This window comes from Dipodomys merriami, unplaced genomic scaffold (assembly GCF_024711535.1).
Source record: "Dipodomys merriami isolate MVZ:Mamm:240054 unplaced genomic scaffold, mDipMer1.0.p SCAF_472, whole genome shotgun sequence".
Lineage (NCBI taxonomy): Eukaryota > Metazoa > Chordata > Mammalia > Rodentia > Heteromyidae > Dipodomys > Dipodomys merriami.
Window position 1 is genome coordinate 630,492 of NW_027206038.1, and position 20,639 is coordinate 651,130.

The 20,639-nt window shown below is 40.1% G+C and overlaps 1 long non-coding RNA gene across 1 annotated transcript; it reads left to right on the plus strand.

Moving 5' to 3' along the window:
- The first annotated feature begins 14,308 nt into the window (after positions 1-14,308).
- Positions 14,309-19,532, plus strand: LOC138808733 (uncharacterized). The gene is made up of 5 exons (XR_011366603.1): positions 14,309-14,364; positions 15,871-15,952; positions 17,877-18,065; positions 18,910-19,026; positions 19,326-19,532. It is a non-coding gene; the product is annotated as an uncharacterized lncRNA (long non-coding RNA).
- The last annotated feature ends 1,107 nt before the right edge of the window (positions 19,533-20,639 follow it).

The window sequence follows — 20,639 nt, forward strand, 5'->3', positions numbered from 1 at the left end:
GAAAGAAGTTTTAGAGTTCCAGTGAACAGTCCTAAGCCAGAGAATCACACCAAGTGTGCCATCACAGGACAGAGAGTTAGACAAGAGAGGGGAAGCCAAGGAAACGCATCAGCTGCCGCTCTGGCGGCGGGGTCCCGGCAGCGACCCACGCCGCGGAGTCATACCTGAGACACAGAGAGTCGGGGACAAAGGAGCCAGACGCAGCGGACGAGCGGATTCTACTCAACACCAACAAGAACCGACAAGGAGCAAACATCTTCATCCTGCTGTTTGCAGACCAGAGACGACCCAGGATCCAAGACTCGGCGTGAGTACAAGCCCGACGTCCTCACTCCTCAGGGAGCAGAGGACGGAAAGCCACCCCTCCCCCCCCAGCACCGGTGATCTCCATCTTGGATACAGACAAAGCTCGGAGGAGCTGCTAGCTCCAGCTCAGGCCTTGGAATAAAACGAGTCATTTAGCAGGTCACAAGAACTTAACGGCGAAGTGACCTGCCAGACTCAGCTCCATCCAGGGAAAAGTCACCCAGCTCAGGCGCCAGCCATCGGAGTGCCTTGCCTCACTGGGTAACCAGAGCCAGAGGCTGCCCCTCCCTCTAGCAGCCACCACAATCAATTGAAAAACAGAAACCCTGAGAATGGCTCCAGGCTGGGCGCTGTGAGCTTTATCACAAAATAGCCCCAGGGAAAAGCTACTGTTTGTTGAAAGGCCTCAACTCTACCCAGAACCTAGCCCCATCACCACATCCCCCTCTTTTGTGACTCTCAAAGCAGACCACCCTCCCAGAAAACTAACCTGGGAGGGGGATCTCAAAATCTTGGGTAAAGCAGAGCATTTTTCTGCCTCTTCCAACCAACCGACTTAAAAAACCAATCAAGCCACAGGACCTCAAGCTGACCAGAGACTCCAACAAGAGACTGGTTGCAGACAAAAGGGAGATACAGGATTCTTCCCACTCCTTCCCCCCCCAAAAAAAAATCAAAAGACTTTTTTTCTTTTTTTTTTTCTTCTTCTTCTTCTTTTCTTTTTTTTGCTTGTTTTTTGTTTTTTGTTACCATATATATATATATATATATATGTATATATATATATATATATATACATATATATATATATATAAATTTTTTCCCTTCTAAAACTTTTATTAATCTTTAATTTTTGCCTCTTCTGAAAAAATAATTGTTTTCCAGTAACTTTTTTTTTTCTCATCTTATAATTTTTATTTTAGGAATACGTGAATGAGAGTTTTCCTTTCTTTTCTTGTCTTCTTTCTCTTTTTCTTTCTTTCTTAATTATCTTTTTGTTTTTTATCTAGCTCTACTGAACTTCTGATCTTTTCTTCTCCCTTTCCCATCCTTAAAGCTTTTCACATCTCCTCTATGTCCCTCCCCTTCTCTGAACATATTCCCATTCTTCTCTAAATAGACGGTCTTTTAACCTCTATAATAACATTAATTTTTACGTTTCTATTCTTTTTCTGGTCTCTCTTTATTCCCCTTTCCGTCTCTTCTTTTTCTCTCTCTCTCTACTTGCATCCTACCCAACCCATTTCCTGCACTGTGATTAGGACATAGTTAACTCTCCCTGTGCCTCCCCACACCAATCTATTCCTATTTTTTACCCACATCTCTCCCTAATCCTAATAATTTCTGGTTTTCCAAACTCTTTTCTGCGGTTCAAAGTCCTTTAACATATAGTCGTTTGATGTTGAATAGATGTATCTGTTGAACTAGATTGTATCTGTAGACTATTGACTGTACAAATACAAACTTTGGTTGATGGTTGCCTTAAGATAGTGTTCTAGCACAAAACTGGTGCAATCTTTATCTCAAATGGGCCGAGTAAGTCGGAAAAACACAAGAAAAATGGCAAATTCGGGTATCTCAATTCCCAACCTTGATAATCAGGGATTAGAACAGATAAAGGATAATCCAGAGGAGAGTTCCCAAATAGCTCTACAAACACTAATAGCAAACATGATAAATGAGAAGTTTGACAATGTACAAAGGACTCTGTATGAGCGTGATAGGGAGAGAGAGGAGGCATCCCAGAAGTTTATACAGGAATATCATAAGCGTGAGGAAGCTTCTCAAAAACTGCTACAGGATTTGCGTGAACAACTTGAGAATACTCAAAGAGAAAGGGAGGAATGGCGTGAGCAGGCAGAGAACACTCAAAGAGAACTGCAGGAATCCCACAGAAGGGAGGAAACTAATCAAAGAGTAATTCACGAATTAAGAGACCAGGTAGAGAATACACAAAGATCACTAAAGGCATTCATGGAATCCATTAACAAAGAGCTGAAGGAAGTCAGGGAGACCACAAAGGGAATGCTGAATGGAACCCAACAGAAGGAATGGGAGTCCAAAGAAACCATAACCAATCAACTAAGTGATTTGAGAACAAACACTGAACACCAAATTAAGGAAGTAATGAAATTCATACAAGACCTAAAACAGAGCTTCAACAAAGAACTTGAAGCCATCAAAGCTGACCAATTAGAAGGAAAAGAGATAAAAAAACAAAGTAGAGAGTCTTGACAGCAGGTTAGACCATGCAGAAGATCGAATCTCAGGGATTGAAGACAGCCTAGATATTATAGAGAAAGTACATACAACCATCCAAGACAAGTCCAAGAAATATGATAGGTCTATCCAACACCTGGAAGAAACCATCAGAAGGCCCAATCTAAGGATAATGGGTGTAGAGGAGCACCTAGAAACAGAAGTTAATGGTCTAGGAAATTTGTTTAACAGGATCCTAGCAGAGAACTTCCCAAACATACAAAAAGATAGCCCTATTCAGATACAAGAAGCTTTTAGAACCCCAAATAGACTAGACCAGAATAGGACATCCCACCGTCACATTATAATCCACACAGGATCAACCCAGACCAAGGAAAAGATCCTTAAAGCTGTCAAGGAGAAAAGGTTAATCACCTATAAAGGGAAACCAATTAGAATTACCTCAGATTTCTCAGCAGAGACAATCAAAGCAAGAAGAGCCTGGAATGACGTATGCCATGCCCTAAAAACAAACAACTATCAACCAAGAATACTGTACCCAGCTAAACTCTCCTTCATAACTGAAGGCCAAATAAAAACCTTCCATAGCAAAGAAAAATTGAAACAATACATCTCCACCAAACCAGCCCTGCAAAAGATTCTTAAAGATGTCCTACACATAGAAAACCAACAAGAACGCAACAAAGGCCAAGAAACTGCACCCAAACTGAGAATCCAAGAACCATAGGAAGAACCCAGTTTTCACAGCCCCCAAGAAGGTGGATAACATGGCAGGAAATCCCAAATAACTCTCAGTCCTATCTCTTAACGTTAACGGACTGAACTCTCCAATTAAGCGACATAGACTGTCTAGTTGGATTAAAAAACAAGACCCTTCTATCTGCTGCCTGCAGGAGTTACATCTTGCCCGCAAAAACAAACACATTTTCAAGGTTAAAGGCTGGAACAAAATCTACCAATCAAACGGCCCTCATAAACAGGCGGGAGTTGCAATCCTAATATCAGATAAAATAGACTTCAAATTAAAATTCGTGAGAAGAGATAAAGAAGGTCGCTACATACTAATTAAAGATCTCTACTTCAGGAGGATATTACAATTCTAAATATCTATTCGCCAAACAATGGAGCACCCAAATTTATCAAAGAAACACTACTTTCCCTCAAATCCCATATAGATCCAAAGACATTAATTGTTGGGGATTTTAACACACCACTCTCCCCACTAGATAGATCAACTCGGCAAAAACTCAACAGAGAAACCGCAGATCTAAACAGCTGCATAGATCAACTAGACTTAACAGACATTTACCGAACATTTCACCCAGCAGCATCCAAATACACGTTCTTATCAGCAGCACATGGAACGTTTTCTAAAATAGACCACATTTTAGGCCACAAAGCAAACTTGTCCAAATTCAGAAACATTGAAGTTATACCTTGCATTCTCTCTGACCACAAGGGAATAAAATTAGAACTCAACACCAAAAGCCACCAAAGAAAGTCCGGTATCACATGGAGGCTGAACAACACACTGCTGAATCATGAGTGGGTCATGGAAGAGATTAGAAAGGAAATTCAAATGTTCATGCTATTCAACAAAAATGAACACACAAATTACCAGCTCCTCTGGGACACAGCAAAGGCAGTACTCAGAGGCAAGTTTAGAGCTCTGAGCTCCTACATCAACAAATTGGAGAGATCGGAAACTAACAATTTAATGACACACCTAAACCTCCTTGAAAAAGAGCAGCAAGATAAACCCCAATCCAGTAGACGGAAAGAAATAATCAAAATTAAATCAGAAATAAATGAATTAGAATCCAAAAAACTATAGAAAGTATCAACAAAACAAAGAGTTGGTTCTTCGAAAAACTTAACAAAATTGACAGACCCTTAGCAAACCTTATCAGAAAAAGGAGAGAACACACCCAAATTAATAAACTCAGAGATGAGAATGGAAACATCACCACGGAAACAACCAAGATTCAGAACATTATAAGGGAATACTTCTCAAAACTTTATGCTAATAAGTTTGAGAACTTGACAGAAATGGACCTTTTCCTAGCAAATATTGACATGCCAAAACTAAACCAAGATGAGTTAAACCAGCTTAACAGGCCCTTATCAAGCATTGAAATAGAAACAGCAATAAGAGACCTCCCAGCTAAGAAAAGTCCAGGACCAGATGGTTTTACAGCGGAATTTTACAAGGCCTTCAAAGCAGAGATCACACCAATACTCCTCCAAGTCTTCAATGAAATTGAAAGAGAAAGCTCACTACCGAACACATTCTATGAAGCCATCATAACCCTCATCCCAAACCCAGGCAGGGACTCATCAAAGAAAGAGAACTATAGACCCATTTCTTTGATGAACATTGATGCAAAACTTCTCAACAAAATTTTGGCCAATCGACTTCAACAATTCATCCAAAAAATCATACACCATGATCAAACAGGATTCATTTCAGGGATGCAAAGCTGGTTCAATATACGCAAATCAATTAATATTATTCATCACATCAACAGGAGCAAGAATAAGAACCACATGGTTATCTCAATAGATTCAGAAAAAGCATTTGACAAGATCAAACACCCCTTTATGATGAAGGTTCTGGAAAAATTAGGAATCCATGGAACATTCCTCAATACAATAAAGGCTGTATATGACAAACCTACAGCCAGCATTATACTCAATGGTGAAAAACTAAAGCCATTTCCTCTTAACTCAGGAACAAGACAAGGATGCCCACTCTCTCCACTTCTCTTCAATCTAGTATTAGAATGCCTAGCTACAGCAATAAGAAAAGATGCAGACATAAAGGGGATCCAAATAGGGAAAGAAGAAATAAAACTCTCCCTCTTTGCAGATGACATGATCTTGTATTTAAAGAATCCCATAGACTCCACTCCCAAATTACTCAAGCTGATTCAAAACTTTGGCGAAGTAGCAGGTTATAAAATTAACCCCCCAAAATCAATGGCTTTTCTATATGCCAACAAGGAGAAAAGTGTGGCTGAAATTAGGAAACAACTTCAATTGTAATAGCCCCACAAAAAATAAAATACCTAGGAATTAACTTAACCACAGAAGTGAAGGACCACTATGATGAAAACTTTAAAATCTTGAAAAAGGAAATCAACACAGAACTTAAAAAATGGCAAAACCTCCCATGCTCCTGGATTGGCAAGATTAACATCGTGAAAATGGCAATACTTCCCAAGGCTATCTACAAATTCAACGCGATACCTATCAAAATTCCACCCTCATTGTTCAAGGAAATAGAGGAGGCAATCCAAAAATTCATATGGAACAATAAAAGACCCCGAATAGCAAAAACGCTCCTCAACTGAAAGAACACTGCTGGAGGAATATCAATACCAAATTTCAAACTCTCCTATAAAGACATAGTAATCAAAACAGCTTGGTATTGGCATAAGAACAGACCTCAGGACCAATGGAATAGAATTGAAAACCCAGAAATGAACCTACAGACCTATAGCCATCTAATCTTCGATAAGGAAGCTAAAACAATAGAATGGAAGAAAGACAGCCTCTTCAGTAAATGGTGCTGGCAAAATTGGTTAACTACATGTAGAAAACTAAAGCTAGATCCTTATATATCACCCTGCACCAGAATCAACTCCAAATGGATCAAAGACCTTGAACTCAAAGCAGACACTCTGAAAACATTACAGGATGGAATAGGAGAAACACTAGGTCTCCTTGGCTCAGGCCGAAATTTTCTGAATAGAGACCCGGAAGCACAACAAATCAAAGAAAGTTTGGACAAATGGGATTGCATAAGATTGCCGAGCTTCTGCAGGGCAAATGACATAGCTGGCAAGATCAATAGAAAGCCCACTGATTGGGAGAAGATCTTTACTAGCCATACAACGGACAAGGGTCTCATATCTAAAATATACTTGTAACTCAAAAAATTAAACCACCCAACAACAAATCCTCAAAGAAACAACTGCCCAATAAATAAGTGGGCGAAAGACTTAAAGAGAAGCTTCTCTGAAGAAGAAAGAAGGATGGCCAATAGACACATGAAGAAATGTTCAACATCCCTAGCCATAAAAGAAATGCAAATCAAAACAACATTGAGATATCTCCTCACTCCAGTTAGAACAGCAAAAATCAAGAACTCTAACAACAACAGATGCTGGAGGGGATGTGGACAGAAAGGAACCTTACTTCATTGTTGGTGGGAATGTAAACTTGTTCAACCACTTTGGAAAGCAGTATGGAGGTTCCTCAAAAGACTTCACATAGATCTCTCCTATGATCCAGCAATCCCACTTTTGGGCATTTATCCAAATGTTTACAAACAAGACCACACTAAAGCTACCAGCACAACTATGTTTATTGCAGCATTATTTACCATAGCTAAGATATGGAACCAACCCAGATGCCCCTCAGTAGATGAATGGATCAAGAAAATGTGGTATATATACACAATGGAATTCTATGCCTCCATCAGAAAGAATGACATTTCCCCATTTGTTAGGAAATGGAAAGGTTTGGAAAAAATTATATTAAGTGAAGTAAGCCAGGCCCAAAGAAGCATAGGTCCCATGGTTTCCCTTATTTGCAATATCTAGTATAGGTATGAGTCAAGCGGAAAAGCTCAGATAATGTGATGTTAGGAAAATGAACCCTTAACTATGTATTTTAATGTTTTCGTTTCTTTCATGCATGTGTTTCTAACGCATTTATAAGATTATTTCTTTGTTGCTTTGTATGTCCCTCCCCCACAGTGTAACCCCCGCTTTCACTATATTTGATGTCAGTATAACATGTGGAGGAGATGGGGACAAACAAGTCGTTTAAAGATTCAGGTGGACCTGTTGCAACAATGAGAATTACAAAATGTCATGTCAAAACCAGCTTTACAATGTCGGTGTGTGGGGGGGAGGGGGGTATAAGTGGTTGGGGGGAGGGGGGTAAAATTGGGTGGGGGTGGGGGGAGGCGGGGAAGGGAAGTGAAGTGTAAACAAAGGAGGAGGCTGCAATGCTTGGTAAGAAATGTATGCATTATCCTGCCCATGTAATTGTAGCCCCTCTGTACAGTGTGTTCTCAAATAAAATAAAATACAATTAAAAAAAAAGGAATAGGAATAAATCTAGGGTTTTTTTTTTTTAGCACAGACAGAAATTTTCTTAATAGAGAGCCAGAAACAAAAGAAATCAAAGGAAGTTTGGACAAATGGGATTGCATGAAACATCAGTTCTTCTGCATGGCAAAGGTCATAGCTAGCAAGATCAATAGAAAGCTCACATACTTGGAGAAGATCTTCTCGACACAAGGTCTTATATCTAAAATATACTTAGGACTCAAAAAAAATCCCCCAACAATAAATCTACTCAGTAACTAAGTGGGCTAAATACTTAAAGAGAGACTTCTCTGAAGAGGAAATAAAAATGGCCATTAGACACATAAAGAAATGCTCAACTTTTCTTGCCATAAAAGAAATGCAAATCAAGACAACATTGAGATTGCACCTCACTCTAGTTAGAATGGCAATAATCAAGAAATGTAATAACAACAGATGTTGGAGGGGATGTGGTTAAAAGGGAACCCTACTGCATTGTTGGTGGGATTGTAAACTTGTTTAACCACTTCGGAAAGCAGTATGGAAGTTGTTCAAAAGAATCCGTGTAGAGCTCCCCTATGATCCAGCAATCTCACTTTAGGGCATTTACCCAAATGATCACAAACAAGGTCATACCAAAGCTGCCAGCGCAACCATGTTTTTTGCAGAATTAATCACCATAGCTATGATATGGAATCAACTCTGATGCTCCTCAGTAGATGAATGGATCAAGAAAATGTGATATATATCTATATATACGTATATAGATATAGACATACACACGCAACTGAATTCTATGCCTCCATTAGAAAGAATGCCATTACCCCATTTGTTAGGAAATGGAAAGACTTGGTAAAAATTAAATTAAGTGAAGTAAGCCAGGCCCAAAGAAACATAGGTCCATGGTTTCCCTTGTTTGCAAGGACTAGTACATGTCTAGGACAAGCAGAGAAGATCAAAGGCTATGTACATATGACCATATAAAATGATGTTAAGCGAAATGTACCCCAAGTCAGAGACAGAGTGGTTTTTTCTTTCTTGCTTTTGTTTTTAATATAATGTACTATGTGATTCTTTTGTAGGTTCATCCCCCCCATGATATAATCCCTGTTTTCACTGTATTTGATCAAGTGTTCTGCATTTTGTATATACATTTTTGTAATTTGGGGAGTGGAAGGGATATAGCAGAATGCTTAAATGGGGATGCAGGTTGACCTATTGTGATGATGAGATGTAGAGGACACTGTGTCAAAAATGAATTTACAGTGTTGGGCAGGGGTCAAGAAGGGAGGAGTTGGGGAGGTGGGGAGGGAAGGGCTAGGGGAAAAACAAAGGAGGAGGTAACAATGCTCGATAGGAAATGAACTCATTACCCTACTCATGTAACTGTAAACCCTCTGTGCAGTAATTTTACAATAAAAAATATAAAAAAATCTCTGCCTGGTGTAGATTTCCAATGCTGCCCTCGGCATTGCATTTTTTGCCTTTTTTGGCTGTGGTTAGGTCTGCCTGTCCAGTGGATCAGTAGTCTTCAAGGCATCTTGGTCCTGAAGTGGACTTGAATTATCCATTGGTTGTTGGAACCAGGCCAAGGACAGGACAAAACCACTTCCAGGGCCTGGCTTCTTCATTCCCCATGCAACTAGGATTGCAAGCAGTATTTCTCTGAATTTGTGCCCAGAAAAATCACTGAACCAAAAGGCAAAGTCACCAAACACCTCCCCTCCTCCCCCCATCCCCTTCTTTCTCCCTCCTTGGGAAAATACAAAATAATTTTGCAGGTTTTATTAAACACACAAATTGCCCACCACCTCCCCTGGTAAACTAGGTTTTAAGTCACTAAGTCATGTAAACAGATAATGCCCCATTCATTATTCTGGACAACATCTTCAGGTTGTTGGATGCTTTAATTTGTTGTTGGTGGTGGTGGTGGTAGGGGGGCCTGAACTCTGGGTCTGGGTGCTGATCCTGATATGTTCAGCTCAAGGCTAGTGCTCTATCACTTGAGCCATAGTGCCATTTCCACTTTTTTCTGCTTGTGTGGTGCTGAGGAATTGAACCCAGGACCTCATGCATGCAAGACAAACACTCTACCACTGAGTCTCCTTCCCAGGCCTAATGCTTTAATTCTTTAAAATTTCTTCTTGTCAGTCATGAGGTTTGAACTCAGGACCTGGGTGTCAACATATCCCTACTTTCTTCAGATCAAGGAAAGCCCTGACCGCTTGAGCCACAGTGCCACTTCCTGTTTCTAGACAAGGATCTCTCAGACTTTCCTGCCAGGGTTTGCTTTAAGCAGCAAATTTTTAAATTATATTTCTTCTACGTGTTTATTGGAACATTACAGTTTTTCTGAAATTTAAAGTTTTCTATAAACCTTTGTCTTCAAGTAATCCAACAGCATTAAATATTACATTTAGAAGCTATCCTATAGCACATCAATTTTGACATTATTATGGTAAGATGAAAATCTTATTCTTTGTAGAAAAATCCCATTAAAGTCTAAATGGGAAATATGCTAATTTCAGCAATCTTGAATCTCCTTCCTCTTTTTTTTTCTCTCCAGTATCTTTTCTTGTTTTGGAACAAGTGTCATGGACTGTCCAACCATTTAAAAGGAAGCTTAGTCCATTAATTTTATAGAAAAGGAATGCAGCCTGCCTGCATGTGAAGGCAACTTTGAGTATAATGTTAATCTGATAATTCACATCATTGAATTTTCAAAGTTGTTTTGATAAATTTTTGTTAAACCATTCGTTAAAGAGGTTCCAAATAGCAATAATAAAAACCAATGTTTTGCTTTCTAAGATGGTTTTAAAAGCTAGTAATTCAACAAACACATTCTATCCTTCCACGATTCCATGGTGAATAATTTCTCTTTTATAATTGCCCTTACCACTGACTCCCTCCCTTCAATCTTGCAGCTTTATTCAGTTTTATTGTTACAGCTTTCATTTTGGTACTAGCATCCATAATCTCCTTGTAGTATTTGACAATGAGATTTCATTTGTTGTTAGAGAGCTCAATTTATATTTATTTATATTTCCAAAGGCTGCCTCTTGAGCATATCATAGAGCATAAAATCTTGAATATCATTAACGTGATCTTATACAACTATTCCATAAATTAATATAAGTACCACATAAATGTGCATTTTCATATAATTTTTAAAATGCAAAGTAGTTACATATATATGTCAAAAATAATTCAGACCACTAGTAGAAGACACTAAGCTAAACCTTTTGCATCTTCATCAATATTCTTTGTAAAATTTTCTTTCACCTTAGAGCCTTCTTTTCCTAGCAAGAAGTTATAAGTGATGTCCTTGGATTTTAGTGACCTCTGAGTAACCTCTTTTCTTTCCACCACCAGTTAGTCCCTCATGTTAAATACCTGAGGAATAACTTGGCCCAATGTGCCTGCAAGAGGAGTACCCAAGTCGACTGTCTGTGCCCAATCTACCCTTTGTTTGGGAATGGGGTATCAGAGAGAGGGGTGTCAGGGATCAGGTAGCTGGAACCATGGTGTTATGAATTATGGGTAGCAGAAAAGAGTAGTAGAGACTAGGATACCAGGGAAAGGGTAACTGTGACTGTAATTGCTGAGTTGCAGTGTCAGGAAATTGGGTAGCAGCTACAGCTTTGCAGGGGTTGGGCTAGCTAATACAGGCATCCAGAACTGTTTAGTAGGGACAAGGAAGCATAGACAAAGTGAAAGAGCAAAAGTTGTGAGGGATTGTGGGGCACAATCAGGGTAAAAAGGTCATGAGTGTGCAAACTGGGTAGCCAGTACTATGGTAGAAGCAATTTTCATGGTGGACTGATGTGGAGCAGAGCTCTGGGTTTGCCTCTCCAGTTTTGGCTGTTAGATCTTTAGGGAAACTACCTCTAGCAACTATTATCAGCTTGTTGTGTTCAGGCACGTGCCATCTATAAATGTCTACTCCAAGTAGATTGCATTCTTTGACACCAGTTATAGGATCTTTGCTCTAAGCATCCTGAGAGACCACACTCCACAATGCTGCAGAACAGGCTCCACATAGTGAGCTGCAATCACCTCATACAACTCTTGCTGCTCCTCTCCAATGTCAATTATGATAGCAAGGGATCTGAGATGTGCTCAGCAGCAGTGCTCTGGGAAGCTACCAATTCTTACTCTGGCATTCTGGGAGCTCCCTAGCAATGGGAAAGAGCACTTGCTGTGGCTCTTCCAACTTCTCTCTGTGGCTCTGGACAGCCAGACTCTTGTACCTCAGATGGGTTACTTTGATGTCCAGGTGGCCTCAAACTTGCTCTATCTTCTCTCTCTAAGTGCTCTTCAGCTTCAGCTTCAGCTGCCTCTCCTTTTCCCTCCAGGTAGCTCACTTCATCCCCACATCCTTTGAATTCTGCTTCATATCACACCAAGGCCTTCCACTTTCTCATTTACCTCTGTAGCTGTGAATCTGGCACAACAAGCTATATGTAACTTCTGTATCTGTTTATCAAGATTTGAGTTGGAATCCAAGGTGGTACTAGCTCACTGAGAACATGGGAAGCATCTTAAATACTCCCATGCCATTCACTGCTCATTGAGAAAGATGCAATTGTGTTGTGGTCAGTCTCTCCTTCTCCATTTCTGGCTCAGCAGAATAAAGTGAATTCACAATGGAGCTACCAGACAGCTGCTATGTCAGAAAGTGACCCAACGAAAGATAATTTTGCGAGGGGATACTTATCAAATGTAGTAGGATGAATGCACATATTTATAGGACACTACTAAGGGCTTTCATCTGACTAGTTATGTTATGTCCAAAATGGCAGACCAATCTTAGGCTCTCGCCTAGATCTTCCTGTTCTGAAGGCCCTGAAGACTCCTACATACAACTCAGACTTAATGACATGGGTAAATAAAACAGTAGGTGAGAGCCGGGCACTGGTGGCCCACGCCTGTAATCCTAGCTACTCAGGAGGCTGAGATCTGAGGATCGCGGTTCAAAGCCAGCCTGGGCAGGAGAGACCATGAGACTCCTATCTCCAATTAATCACCGGAAAACCGGAAGTGGCACTGTAGCTCAAGTGGTAGAGCGCTCTCCTTGAGCTGAAGAGCTGAGGGAGAGCGCCCAGGCCCAGAGTTCAAGCCCCACGACCGACAAAAAAACAAAAACAAAAACAAAAACAGTAGGTGAGTATGGATTAGTATTCTGAAGGTATGCTAAGTTGTTGTCTTGTCATGACTACCATGAAATCAATGTCCTTTCTCTGACCTTCACCATAGTTCTTTATTTGGCAAAATTGGCAAGTTTCTTAGTGTGCCACTTTCTCCTGTTAGTTCAGTGCACAGGTTAAAACTGAAGAATTAGAAAAATTAGGGCTGAGTCCATTTTACAATTTGCTAATTTGCTAACTGCTGATTCTGCTTATGTAAACTTGCTTACGCTGGCACTGACCCTTCCCTTCCCAAAAATGAGTTAACAAGTTTCAGGGACCAGATGTCGGCCCTAGGACAAGGTCAGTGGTCATAGATAAAGAACAGACAGTACGTGTTCCTCAGTTCCCATTTAGAAATTCCCCAGACAGGACCTTGAGATAACGACCACCTGGCAAGACCACAAGCTAAACCAAATGTCAACCAATCATAGGCCTGTAACCATGTAAACCCCCCTTAAACCAACCATGGGCCAGTCATTTTACAAAATTTCCCACGTGGCAAAGTGATTGTTGGCGTATATGATGACCTTTAAATGAACCAATCATGGGATGCTTTGTGTTATGCGTTAATCTTGTGGTTTTTGCCCTTAAAAAAGGGCTTGTAACCACTTCTCGGGGCTCCCTGTCTGCTCGGGCCAGAGAGTCCGTTTGTGCAAACGTCAAATAAACTCCTCTTGCTTATTGCATGTCCCGGCCTGGAGTCTGAGTTTCTGGGGCGCCCTCCCGTTGATGAAAGTATCCCAGGAGTCTGGGGTCTTTCAAAAACATTAAGCATGCCAAACCATGGGTTTCCATTGTCCTAGTAGAAGTTTTGCATTCTAGGATCTTCCTTCTAGGTAAGTCTATTCTTGGGCCCTCATATGCATATACTCACAGAAGTGAATGTCTCACAAACCATGGAACATAGTTGGCCAATGATGATTAGCTCACACAGAGACTCAAGAAGTTTGGTTCTGTAGCCTTTCTGAGAGGCCTTGGACTAGGTACTGTGGGCAACATTGACAGTAATTCCTCAGAGCAATACCACTGGCAGCAAGTGAGCCCTGACTACTACTTAGCCCTTACTTGTTCTCCCTCGGGTATGAACACATGAACAAACCCAGTTTAGCTTATTGCACAGTGTCCTCATCAATGAAATCATTTTGAGCCTAGGAGAAACTCTCCATTTGAAAAGCAGTACACATAAGAAGCAGATGATGGCCCACACTCAAATGCTTCAGGAGAACAGAGTGTAAGGGTGTCTACACAGTTGGGAAATAGGATTCTGAGGGGTAGGAAGGGATGATTTTAGATAGCAAACTTAGAAGTAATTATACGAATTCCTAACCTAACTTTCTTCTGCCCCTCAGATTCAATTCAGGAAGTGGTGGAATGTTTATAATCACAAAGTGGAGTTTTTAATCCCAGGCCCAAACTTTAGGTGTTCTTGTTACGTCTTCACACCTGCCACTGATGTAAACAGTCAGAAGGGCAAAGGGGAAGGGACCCCCTGCACAGGAATATAAATGGAGCTTACAAGCCACTGCAATCTCTGACTTTCTATGTTGAAGGTAAGATAAAAGGCAGTTGAGTTTCTAAGAACTCAGTTTCTAGGCTACATGGCTCCTTCAGAACTTCTTTCCCTCCTCCTGTGTTTTGAGAGCAACAGTTAGTACAGTACTTCTGTCTCTTAGGGGCAATCTTTCTCTTCACACAATGCTTAAAGTAGACAATAGGTGGAAGCTGCCATTAAATAAAAAAAGTATGAAATCAGGCTGGGAAGATGGCTCAGTGGTAGAGCGCTTGCCTTGCATGCATGAGGCCCTGGGTTCAATTACTCAGCACCACATAAGCAAAAAGAAAAAAGCCGGAAGTGGCGCTGTGGCTCAAGTGGTAGAGTACGAGCCTTGAGTTGAAGAGCTGAGGGACAGTGCCCAGGCCCAGAATTCAGGCCCCAGGACCGGACCGTGCCCCTCCCCAAAAAAGTATGAAATAGCACACAGTGAGTGCTTCCCCTGAATTCCTGGACCTAACAATCTCTCATTTCTGCAAGGCAAGCACTCTACCACTGAGCCACCTTCCCAGCCCCCAATTTCTCATTTCTGAAGAAAAAATGATTATGGGTGAGTACTAACAGCCTCCATTGCATGGTGAGCTTAGAACACTTTTCCCAAGGCAGGTTCTGTCCAGGTATTAGGATGGATGAGATCTACTGGATCAATGAACTTACAGACAATGCAAGACAGAAAAGTCTAAGAGACTGAGTCTCAAAAGAAGAAACTGGACCAAGGAGAGAAAACTTATCATTGCTGGAAATGGAGAAATTCAGAGACTGTTTCTCTGAATACAGACAGGGTAAAATTATAACAAAGTTCTAAGTTGTGGCTCATTAGTAGAAACTATCAAGTCAACCTCATTAAAGCTAAAAATAAAACTTATAAAAATAAAAAAACTATTTGGATTTCAGTACTAACATCTATTTTAAGATGTGTGTGTGTGTGTGTGTGTGTGTGTGTGTGTGTGTGTGTGTGTGTGTGGAGTCTGAGTTTATGTATGGGACAGCATTGGTTCTTAAAAATCACAATATTGACGCTGTCCTTTAGGTTTCCAATTGAAGTCTGGTGGTGTTCTAGCTCTACCAGTTGAAACACACAATTCTCAATTTCTTCTGATTAACTGCAGATAAACATGTAATGGATATGTCAAGCTGGGTTGGTTTCAGTTCTACTCTGTCGATATTATGTTCACAATGAACTATACCACTGTGGACAGGGACAGGAGGGAAAATCAGAGACAGAGAGCAAATGAAGGGATGAGATTGTCAAACCAGAAATGAACTCAATACCTAATTTACAAAATTAAAAATCTAGGTTGATGATTCTCTCCTCCAGGTTTTGTAGGTGCCCTTAAGGCCCATCGATGGAGATTTTGAAGGTTAACTTATATGATAATTAATATAGAGCCAGAATCTCTTAAGAAATTTTATGAAAAGCATTTCATTCTTAGTACTGGTTTCTCTTTGAGTGGTGATTCTATATGTTGTTGGCAGAGCTAATTCTTTTTCTTCTTGTCTTTAGTACTTGTCAGGTGTTGAAATCCTTCTTAAAGCTTTGCAACAGAAGTCTGCTATATCTTGGCACCCTGCCCCTAACTAAAATGGTAATCAACGTTTGAAATTAATGTACTTGATATGAGTTTTATTTATTTATTTAATTTGTTTTTGGTGGTGAACTCTGGGCCTGGTCGCTGTCCTTCAGCCCTTCAGCTCAAGATTAGTGCTCTACCACTTGAGCCTCAGTACCTCTTCTAGCTTTTCTGCTTAGGTGGTGCTGCAGAATCAAACCCAGGGTCTCGTGCATTCAAGATAAGCTGTCTACCACCAATCCACCTTTTCAGCCCTTAGGAGTGGTATTTTTGTGCACGGATCTATCAAGCAAATCTATTTACCAAATGTGTTTATTTGCCACTATACATATTCAAAATTATGAATTATCTGATATTTTAATGAATAAAACTGTTATCATTGTTACCAGAAATTGTTTGTCTCCTCATGCTGTAAACATGGAGGAGGCATTTTAAACTAAAACTACAAAATAAATTTTAAGATCTTGGTGTTAACAAATGTGTCCAGGTGTTGTTACATTAAACAGAGAATTCAAAATGGTTTTTCTTCATGAATACAGAGATCAAAGTTCTTATAATATTTTTTTCAAAATGCAAATTAAAGGGAAAATCAGTCAGGAGGTAAAATTTATATTGAATGTAAATTTTTAAAGAGGAAAAGAAGATCCTAGATGGCAGACTAAAGACAAAGCAACATCAGGGCCCTATATGCTCAATACTAAATAAGAAGCTTTAATTGAAAAATTCAGCTGGAATGTGAGCATCAGGCAAAGGCAAGCAATCAGAGCCTACCACCAACAAAGAAACACCATAATGTATATCTCAGAAAAAGGAAACAAGTTCAGACCAGGGCTCAACATCCTTATCCTTGATTTCAATGATACACATACACCCCCCCTACACACACACAGAAACACTCACTCACACACACACACACACACACACACACACACACAAACACACACACACACACACACAAGAATGTATGCAACAGCTCAACCTACTCACATCCATTCAACATGAATCAAAGATCTTCCTGTAATATTTGAAACTTTAAAAGTTTCAAGTCTTGTAAATAATTGATAACAGATGCATAAGCAATTTTTTTTGAATAGCATCTGCTATGAAAATGAGAGTTCATGATTGTTATAACTACTTAAACATCTCTGAATCTCAAAAGAATTAAACTAGAGACAATCCGAATTTGGGGACTATATTTCTACCAGCTCTTCTGCAAAGGCTTAATAAGAAGTTATGAAATCTAAACTTAAATACCAAATCAATACAATTAATAATTGTGTAAGTGAAGTGAAAGACACTGATCAGAGACCTATGCTGTCTCCAGTTCTCAGCCAGCTGCACACTGTGGCACCTTTGATTCTGCAGGGCCTGGCCCACAGTTGTATCCCCAGAGCAGTGATCCTGCTGGGGTTGGGGCTGGGAGATTTGTGGAGAGGAGGGGTGGCCACGGGGGAGGCCAAGCTGGGATTGGGGATGGTGGTGGTAGGGAGAGGATGGGAGGCCCTGGCAGAGGCTGGTGAAGGGAGGAAGGAGGCAGTAGCCCGGTGGCTCAGGAAGCAGCAACTGCAAAGGCAGCTGGGTTCTGGGGAGTGTCTGTGAGGTGCAGAGTTTGGCCCCTGGGGTCTGGTGGCTGGGTGAGGAGAGGAAGGAGTCTCAAATCCCACCTAAACAGACAATGAGAAATGAGACAACCAGTGGCTGAAGAATTACAAGAAGAAAGGCAGGGACTTGGGACTTGTAGGTAAACTCTGGGGGCGGGGAGGACAGCAGTGTTGGACAAGTGGTAGTCATGCCTCTCTGGAGGCTGTGGGCTTGGCCTCACTCTTGCCTTGAAGCAGGCACCGTATAATTCTGCCTGGAATCTTTAATAGTAGCTTAGTTTAACCTTAAAGTCTAATTTATTTGCTTTGCTTTTTTTTTTTTTTTTTTTTGCTTACAGTAATAGAAGAATTGGTGGGACAATCTGAAAGGATCTCTGGCTTCTTATTTTCTCATCACCCTGAGCTACAACCTGTGTGCTACCAGCTTAGATGATGGGACTTTGAAATTCTGGAAAGCAGATGCACATCATAAGGCCCCATGGCTTTGGGATTTCTCACATTCTTTTTAAAATGTAATTGTTACTAAGGTGTGTACAGTGATTTCACAATTCATGTAATGTGTACACTTGTCTTGTAGACAATGCCATCCTTTCCTGAGCTTTTTCCCAGTTTCTGTTTTTTTTGTTGTTGTTGTTGATTGTTTTTGTTTTTGTTCCTGACCTTCAGCTTGAACTCAGGATTGGGTGTTGCCCCTGAGTTTTTTGTAATCAAGGCTACTTTACCTCTGGAGCCCCAGCTCCTTTTATGGCTTTTTGGTTGTTAATTGGAGAGAAGAGTCTCCTGAGTAGCTAGTATTCTAGGCCTGAGTCCCCAGTGTCCAGCTACTAAAGTGTTGGTTTCATCCTTCCCTGTTTGTGTTACAACTTTCCTTAGCTCTTGGCACTAATACTACATATTGCTTGGCTCAAATCTGAATAAGTGGAACATGCTGTATTTTGAGGAAGGCAGGAATAGGAAACTGTAGGCCATAGGGACATATAAGCTAAACAAATCATTGGGAACATGGCATAAAGACAAATAAGTTTATTGCCAGTTGACTGTGTCATGTCTTTACTGTTAATTCTGCATGGCCTGTGGATGATGTTATACGTATCCAAATGGTCATTGGCAGAAATAAGGTTTCTCATCCTGTTCTATAAACAAAACAAAAACCAACCAAAAAATACTACCTATGAGTCCAGCAATTTCCTCTAATTAGAGATCAGTATGCCCTAGTTTATGAAAAAATATCCATTATTCAAGTGCTGCTACTTTTTCTAACCACAAATATAATGAAATATGTAGTTGTCTGTAGAATTGCGTATGAACACCATCATTTTAATTCACAAAAAATTCAGACATTTAAATGTTTATTTATCTATTTTTTGTCAGATGTGGGGCTTGAACTCAGTGCCTGGGCACTGTCTGTGAGACTCTGTGCTCAACATAGTTAGCACTCTACCAATTGAGCCACAGAGACACTTCTGACTTCTGAGTTGTTAATTGGAGGTAAGAGTCTTATGGGTTTTTTTCTTCCTGAGCTGACTTAGAACTGTGATCCTCAGATCTCAGCATCCTGAGTAGCTGGGATTACAGGAATGAGCCACTGGCACCTGGCTTCAATAGTCATTTTTAAAATGATGAACTGCTTGGTGCCTCTGGCTCACATATATAATCCTAGCTATAGTTAGGATTACAGGTATGAGAAACAAACACTAGGTGTGTGTTGTTCATGATGGTTTATATTGGCATGTTTTGATATTGTTTGTTTCTTATACTACATTGCTCTTATTTTTATTTTCACCTAGGTGGGGGTGATAGGTACTAGCCAGTGTTGAACCTTCTTTGGTTGAGATGGAGCCATGTGGAAGTTCTTGCCTATGGCATGAAATTGAAATCCTCCAGCTCTCAGCTCCCAATGAACCTGGGATGATAGATGTATTCCATCACGCAGAGCCAGTGGTTGGGGAGCATTGCAGAAAAAACTACACTGGTCTTGAACTGATGTCCCAAATAGCTAGCTTTACAGGCATATGCCTTCAAAACCTTGTTGTATTCAATTTCACTTTGAAGTAGTGTTTGTACATACTTAGAGAGTACAATGATAACACACTACATGTTTAATATATAGAAGTCAATACAATTAGCAGGTTAATCTCCTAAAACATTGAAGCTAATGTATTTTGGTAACCTCCTGACTGTGCTAGTTATTTTAGAATATACCATAAACATGAATACAATGATGATGTGAACTAGAAGATTGAAAGTTTATAGAGATTGAGACAAGTTAGACTATGTGTAGTAAATATATATTTATCCATTGCTGCTCTGAAGTACATTATCATATATTCACTGTGACAATACCATCATATATTCACCATGACAATAATTTTCTTGCAGTGTAGAATTTTCCATTTCATAATCTGCCATCTTTTATCTTTTTTACATTCTCCTTATAAGTATGAATGCTTTCTTGTTTCTTATAATGTTTTGAAATTATTTTAAGATGGAATTAAAATTCGTTGAGTCTACTGTAATTATCTCATTTTGTTTGGTTTTGTGATGCTAAACATTAAGACCAAGGGTGCCTGAAAGTGATGCCAGCAGACTATATCACTAAATTTTATTCTAATTACCTCTTATTATTGTATTTTGATATAGGGTTTTATTGTTGCTGTTTAATAATATAGAGTGTGGTGAAGGTGGACTGAAACTTGCAACCCCACTGCCTCCAATAACAATGCTTTCTTACTAGGATCTGGAAGCACATAATTATCACTCTAGCTAACAGGAGGTTGAGACCTGAGATTTACTTCAGACAGCCTGAACAGGGAATTTTATGAGTCTCTCCTCTCCAGTTCAGTACAGAAAACTTGCAGTGAAACTGTAGCACAATTGGTAGGGCACTACACGCAAGGAAAAAACACTCGGGATTGTCATATAGCCCCTGAGAACAAGCCCTAAAACACACATATGCACAGACACACATTCACCCACATACACACACACTCTCACACACATGTACACAAACAAAATTGCAGGCAATGTTGTACCTTAAATTCTTATCCAGGGGTTGGACAACAGTCCACTTATTTGTGAAGGTTTTCCTTGATTATTTTGAA